This window comes from Biomphalaria glabrata, chromosome 6, assembly GCF_947242115.1.
Source record: "Biomphalaria glabrata chromosome 6, xgBioGlab47.1, whole genome shotgun sequence".
Taxonomy (NCBI): Eukaryota; Metazoa; Mollusca; class Gastropoda; family Planorbidae; genus Biomphalaria; species Biomphalaria glabrata.
The window spans coordinates 20,458,713-20,465,832 of record NC_074716.1 but is presented as its reverse complement, the minus strand read 5'-3'; positions in this window follow the sequence as shown (position 1 = coordinate 20,465,832).

The following is a 7,120-nucleotide window of genomic DNA, read 5'->3' as shown; positions in this document are numbered from 1 at the left end:
TGGTATGGTTGAGCACTTAGCTATATGTATAATAATAGATCTCTCTCTCCATATATATATATCTTGCCCAGGCAACCCATTCCATGCTCTTATAGCGCTAGGGAAGCAAGAGCATTTGTACAAATTTGTCCTAGCATATGGAACTAGGAATGTGCCTTTATCTTTGTGTCTTTCTAGAGTATTTTATTAAATTTTGTTTTCGTATTTGAAGATTATGGTAAAGTGTTTTATGTATAATGGCTACTTTACTTTTAAGTATTCTTTCCTGAAGGCTTTCTAAATTTAGTGATTTTACTAAAGGCGTTACTCGAGTCAAATGTGAATATTCGTTTGTTATCAATCTCACCGCTCTATTTTGTGTCTGTTCCAGTTTCTTAATGTTTTCTTGGGTTGAGGGGTCCCAAACAGTGGATGCATATTCTATTATTGGCCTAACCAAGGTTAAACAACATTTTAGTTTTATGTTCTTATTTGATTTACAGAAATTTCTTGTAATAAACCCTAATGCTTTGTTTGACCTTGTTGCTATTGGAACAAAAAATAAATAAATAAAAGAATGTTAAGAAATAATGTTGACGAATTAAAATAAAGTTGACATTTTAAGGTACTAATAAGCAACTCAAAGCACTCTCGTTTTCTTCAGTTAATATGCTAGATCTAATAGCTATCAAGAACAAATCAACGCAAGGATCTTCACCCCAGATTTTATGCTAATTTTTTTCCCATAGAATGACTAAGCTAGTTTAGTGAAGAAAAAAGGATGTAACATGATTGGCTAAATTTTGCATAACGTAGGCAGATCTGAAATATAGTGAAATGAATAGTGTACATACATGTTTTTACATTTTGTAATTTTATCATAATGCTGTCATGTCACTTAAATTGAGACATGGGTAGTTAGTTCTAGGCTACTTGCATAAAATATGTAACATACACAACAGTCACCAGTGTGAGTGATCAGTAAGCTGAATAATTCTAATTGGATATAATCCAGTAATTGAATAAGTCTATAGTAGTGTGATAATAAGACTAAGTCTAAGACATAAGACTAATATTATGAAATAAGGCACCTGCCTAACTACTACTAAGACTAAGACAATAGTAAAAGACGAATAAGACTAAAGAGTTACTAAGACTAAAAGACTTATGACTAAGACTAAGAAAGACTCTAGGAGACAGTATCAAGATCTAGATTAGTAATTCTAGTCTAGATTCTAGCTGGCCAATCCTTGACACACATCTGCGATCGCAGGTTGGGTATATGTAATCACCAGGCGCTGTTGCATTTTCACCCTTCTTCAACTCACAGGTCCCGGTAGACCAAGGCTCCAGCACTGCCAGCCAGCAACACGTTGTCCCACACTGCCCTCCACATTTTTTTTTAGACTCTACTATCTTCTTATCTTATATGATACAGACGTTACTTTAAAAAAGAAAATGATTACGTCCTACAAGTCATGCATTTAGTCATGCATATTAACCAATGACCTAAATTCGGCCAAGTCACTGTTTTTTTTGGCTAGCTCAGGAAACCCATTCCATGCTCTAATAGCACTAGAGAAGAAAGAGCATTTGTACAAATTTGTCTTAGCATATGGAACGAGAAATGTGCCTTTATCTTTGTGTCTTTCTGAGTATTTCATAATTAAATTTTGTTTTTGTATTTGAAGATTATGGTTGTGTTTTATGTATAATTGCTACTTTACTTTTAAGTCTTCTATCCTGAAGGCTCCCTAAATTTAGTGATTTTACTAAAGGCGTTACTCTAGTCAAATGTGAATATTCGTTTGTTATCAATCTCACTGCTCTATTTTGTGTCTGTTCCAGTTTCTTAATGTTTTCTTGAGTTGAGGGGTCCCAAACAGTGGATGCATATTCTATTATTGCCATATTGGCCTAACCAAGGTTAAATAACATTTTAGTTTTATGTTCTTATTTGATTTATAGAAATTTCTTTTAATAAATCCTAATGCTTTGTTTGATTTTTTGATAATTTCATCAATATGGGAATTCCATGACAGTTTTTCATTTATTATAACACCTAGGTATTTTGCGTTTTTAGTCTGTGTTACTTGTTTACCTTGGATAAGATAAGTAGAATTAATTTGTTTTAGTTTTTTTGTTACTCTTAATAACTGACATTTTTCTGGGTGGAAAGACATGCTCAAATTTGATTTACATTTCTGTAATTCATCTAATTCTCTTTGTAAAATTTCTGTATCTTGTGTTGTTTTTATTGTTCTATATAATGTTACGAATCTCCCTATCCAGGATCGCTGCAAATTGCACCAAACGACACCACCAACTTAAAGAACTTGACAACTCTGGGCTTGAAAATAATGTAATAGTTTAATGTCAATAAATAACAGCCAATACTGTACAATTGGCAGCACGTAACACAAGACTGTACAAATATCTCTCCGCCGTATCAACTCTTGCACTGGTCTCTCTGTCTCGTCTCGGACTTGTACTGAGCCGTTGTAACGAACTGTAGATCGGGAAGTTGTGATTGACTGGTTTCTGATACCTTCGGTCTTTATATAGGGTCCCTGCTGGCCTTCTAGAACCGGACAGAACTTCGCTCGACCATTCTGGGTGGTCAGATGACTACATCCCTCGTGACACTCCTGAGCTCTGTTCACGACGTCGATCCTTCCCGAACCATCGTGTTGACACTCGTCTCGGCCGATCGTCGTAGCTCGTCACGGTTGACCGCTCGTCTAGCGCTGGCCTGGGGCGATTTGCGTCGGCTGACTACACACACACACCACTACCCCCATCTGTGCCACCACCAGGTTTATAACACTGCCCCCTCCTTAGATCTGTCCGTCCCGGGCAGATCCAGCTTCACCATAGTACTTGTTGAGTCTGTCGATGTGGACGACCTTCAGTTTCGACCTTGGGCTCTTCTGTATTCGATACACAACATCGTTTATCTCGACTGTTATGTCGATCAGGCCTTTTATGGGCATCAGTTCTCCACTGGCTGTTTTCAACGAGTAGGCTCTAACTGGCGTTTTCTTGCTACTGTCCACTTTATCCGTCCGGATGACTGATCGTGAGGCACCAGTATGAAGAAGGAAGTGATAATTTTGACTTCCAATTTTCCGATGATTTTCAGACTCTTACTCTGTCCTAGCACGGCGACCGGGATGATGGTTGTAGGGGCTCTCATTCTCTATGTCGCCGGGTTCCCCCCATTGAAGCCGGCGCGTGCTAGTTTCCCTGGTAGCCCCGAGAACTTGGTCGTGCATACCTTTCTGATCTGTAATGGGTTCCAGTTTGTGGAAATCTTCTAGTGCAGCTTCTTTGTATATGACCGAGTTCACCACAATTCCAGCACCGTACATGAACCCTAGGTTGATGTTCTGGTATCTGGTTTGTTCGTCGTTCATCTAGTGCCTCTGTCACCCTTCTCACAAGTTGTGCGAATTCTTCTTCTTTGACTTCCAACTTTCGGCCTTGATGAACGCCCCCAGATGCGTCTTTAGCGGCTTCATATGAGAGAGCGTATACGAGGGCTTCACTGGCCTTACGTCTACCACTAACTCTGGTGGCTTTCTTTAACTCGGGGTCTCGAAGCGCATCAATGAAGGCGTCTGTGATAATGACCTCCAGAAAATCTTGTGCGGCTGTTGGGTATGCCAGATGTGCGAGGCGTTCGATGTCTTTCTCTAGTTCCTGTAGTGTTTCATCGGGGCGCTGTTGTCTGGTCTTTAGTTGCACACGATATAATTCTTGCAGATGTTCATCCCAGTATCGGAGTTCCATAGCCTGGACAAGGGCGGCGAAGTCTTGCTGGTTCGGTAGAGACTGTAGCAATTCGGAGGCTTTTCCTCTTAGGGATAACACAAGGGCTTTTGCTTTCTTCTCCTCACTGTTCCATTTGTTAACTTTGGCTGCTGCGTCAAATTGTTTCTTGTATACTGACCAGGACACGGAACCATCAAATACGGGGGGGCTTCATTTTCCCGGAGACTTCAGGTACAAATGACGTCATATCTGCTGCTGGTACATTTGTGTGCTTGCGTTGGACTTGTATCTTCATTTCGTCGATGGCCTTCTCTACTGCGTCGACCCCCTGATTCATCTGCTCGTCAATGTTGGTGATTCTCTCCTCCACATTGCCAATAACTCCGTTTTGATTCCCAAGTCCATGGCGTCTATCTTGTAATTGGTGTTTTCTAGCCCCGAGTTCATAGCTGCCATCTGCTCCTGTTTGCTACTGGTGACCTGTCCCTGCATAGCTGCCATCTGTTCCTGCATGATACTGGTACTGGTGATCTGTTGCTGCATGCTACTGGTGAGCTGTTCCAGCAAGTCCGGTTCGACTTCAAAAAGATATGTGTCCGGATCTTCTTTTTCCTTCACCAGTTCTTCCCGAAGGCGTGCTTGTAAGGTTTCTTTGTTGCCGCTCGTCTTCAGATCTCGACCACGGAGCTCTTCCTTCAGTTCCTTCACAAGGAGTTGGTCTAGCGTTTTCGTAGTAGCCATAGCAGATCCGATCCCACTTACACTGACACCAGTTGTTACGAATCTCCCTATCCAGGCTCGCTGCAAATTGCACTAAACGACACCACCAACTTAAAGAACTTGACAACTCTGGGCTTGAAAATAACGTAATAGTTTAATGTCAATAAATAACAGCCAATACTGTACAATTGGCAGCACGTAACACAAGATTGTACAAATATCTCTCCGCCTTATCAACTCTTGCACTGGTCTCTCTGTCTCGTCTCGGACTTGTACTGAGCCGTTGTAACGAACTGTAGATCGGGAAGTTGTGATTGACTGGTCTCTGATACCTTCGGTCTTTATATAGGGTCCCTGCTGGCCTTCTAGAACCGGACAGAACTTCGCTCGACCATTCTGGGTGGTCAGATGACTACATCCCTCGTGACACTCCTGAGCTCTGTTCACGACGTCGATCCTTCCAGAACCATCATGTTGACACTCGTCTCGGCCGATCGTCGTAACTCGTCACGGTTGACCGCTCGTCTAGCGCTGGCCTGGGGCGATTTGCGTCGGCTGACTACACACACACACACCACTACCCCCATCTGTGCCACCACCAGGTTTATAACAATATTATGCAATCGTCTGCGAATAATCTGACTTTTGTTCCTGATCTAATGCAATTTGGTAAATCATTTATGTAAATTAAAAATAGTAGTGGACCTAACTCACTAAGACTCTTCCTTGAGGCACACCTGAGTTTACTGTTATTGGTGTTGATTTAGAGCTATTTATTATTACAGTTTGTTCACTCCCTATCAGAAAATCTTTAATCCACTGATGCATTGTACCATAAATGCCAAAAAAATAATTTTTTAAAGCAAACTATGGTGGTGAACTTTGTCAAAAGCCTCGGAAAAAATCTAGTAAGATGGCATCTATTTGCTATCATCTAAACCTTTTGAAAAAACCATCAATTAGTCCTATTAGTTGCATTTCAAATGATCTATAATTCCTAAAGCCATGTTGGTATGGAGTAAGAACATTATGTTTGTCTTAGTGGTTTATGATGTTGCTACATATTACGTGTTCTAGGATTTTACTTGTGATGCTGGTAAGTGATACTGGTCTGTAGTTTCCTGGGTCAGATTTTTCTCCTTTTTTTAAATAGGGGAGTGACATTAGCTTCTTTCCAGTCCCTTGGTACTCTGCCCTGGTTAAGAGATGCCTGAAAAAGTATTTTGAACACTGGTGCAACCTCATTGCCTAGTTCTTTTAGTAATCTAGCTGGAATATCATCAGGTCCAGATGCTTTATTCGGTTTGATTTTGGCTAATAGTTTTTGAATTCCCTTTTCTAGTACTTCTATATCGCCTATGTTGTCCACTTGGTTCAAATTAAGTAATATGTCTTTGTCTCATGGGGCTGAGAATGCTGATGCAAAGTATTTGTTTAGGATGTTAGCTTTTTTTTTTCATTATCATTATGTGGTAAGTTGTCTTCTTCTTTTAATGGCGCTATGCCTGTTGTTTCCATTTTCTCAGACTTAATGTATGACCATAGGTTTTTGTTGTTATCTTTAGATATTACATTGTTTATTTATTCAATCTGCAGCTGTCTGCTTACTTTTTTGGGTTAGGTGTTTAATTTTTATGTACTTTTTATAAACTCTTTCTGCCTTAGTTTCTTTAAATTTTCTGTATAGGTTTTCCTTCTGTTTACAAAGCTTCTTTAATCAAAGTACTGAACTTCTTACTACTGGGACTAGTTTCTCAGCACTATGGTTACTTGTGTCTGCTACGTAGTCCTTTTGTAACAGTGTGAGGACCAATGACATTTCTTTTTATGATTATCTTAGCAGTTTCCTAATCTTAAAACATTGTCCCTATTACGTAGCAGTAGCATATTGACTTACAAGACTAATGATGAGTGTCATAAGAAAATGTTCATTCAGAAGAGTGAGCCTTCATGCATTAAAAAAAAGTTTGTTTCGGTTGTAAATAGATGTTCTTATCATGTTACGGTGTTTTTCGCTGGCAACATTGTACTCTAAATCAGTTGTGCCCTTGTTTGCTGGCAACATTGTATTCTAAATCAGTTGCTGCCCTTGTTTGCTGGCAACATTGTATTGTAAATCAGTTGCTTCCCTTGTTTTCTGGCAACATTGTATTCTAAATCAGTTGTGCCCTTGTTTGCTGGCAACATTGTACTCTAAATCAGTTGTGCCCTTGTTTTCTGGCAACATTGTATTCTAAATCAGTTGCTGCCCTTGTTTGAAGCTGACACGTACAAATCTCAAACAACACGCACCTAGCATCATTTTCTGGTCGCCCATCCCTAAAACACCGAGTACTTAGTATTTATTTGATGAGAATTTTATTCTTTATTTCAATAGGCCTACTAGCTACTAAAGTTAGTCTTGAATACTAATTCTAATTATTATATATAAAAAACACCAATAAGACAACGTAACGTTCTTGAATTGATGTTATGTGTCATTATCTTATTCATTTATCATGCCGCTCATCATTTAGAGGTTATACTAAACAACATAGTGAACACAAAACATACTGTGAAGTGTGAAGCTTTACATCTTTTGATCTTTGTAAGTTAAAGGAGTGTTTAGGCTTATATTTAAACCAGAAGATATGAAGTATTGCATTCG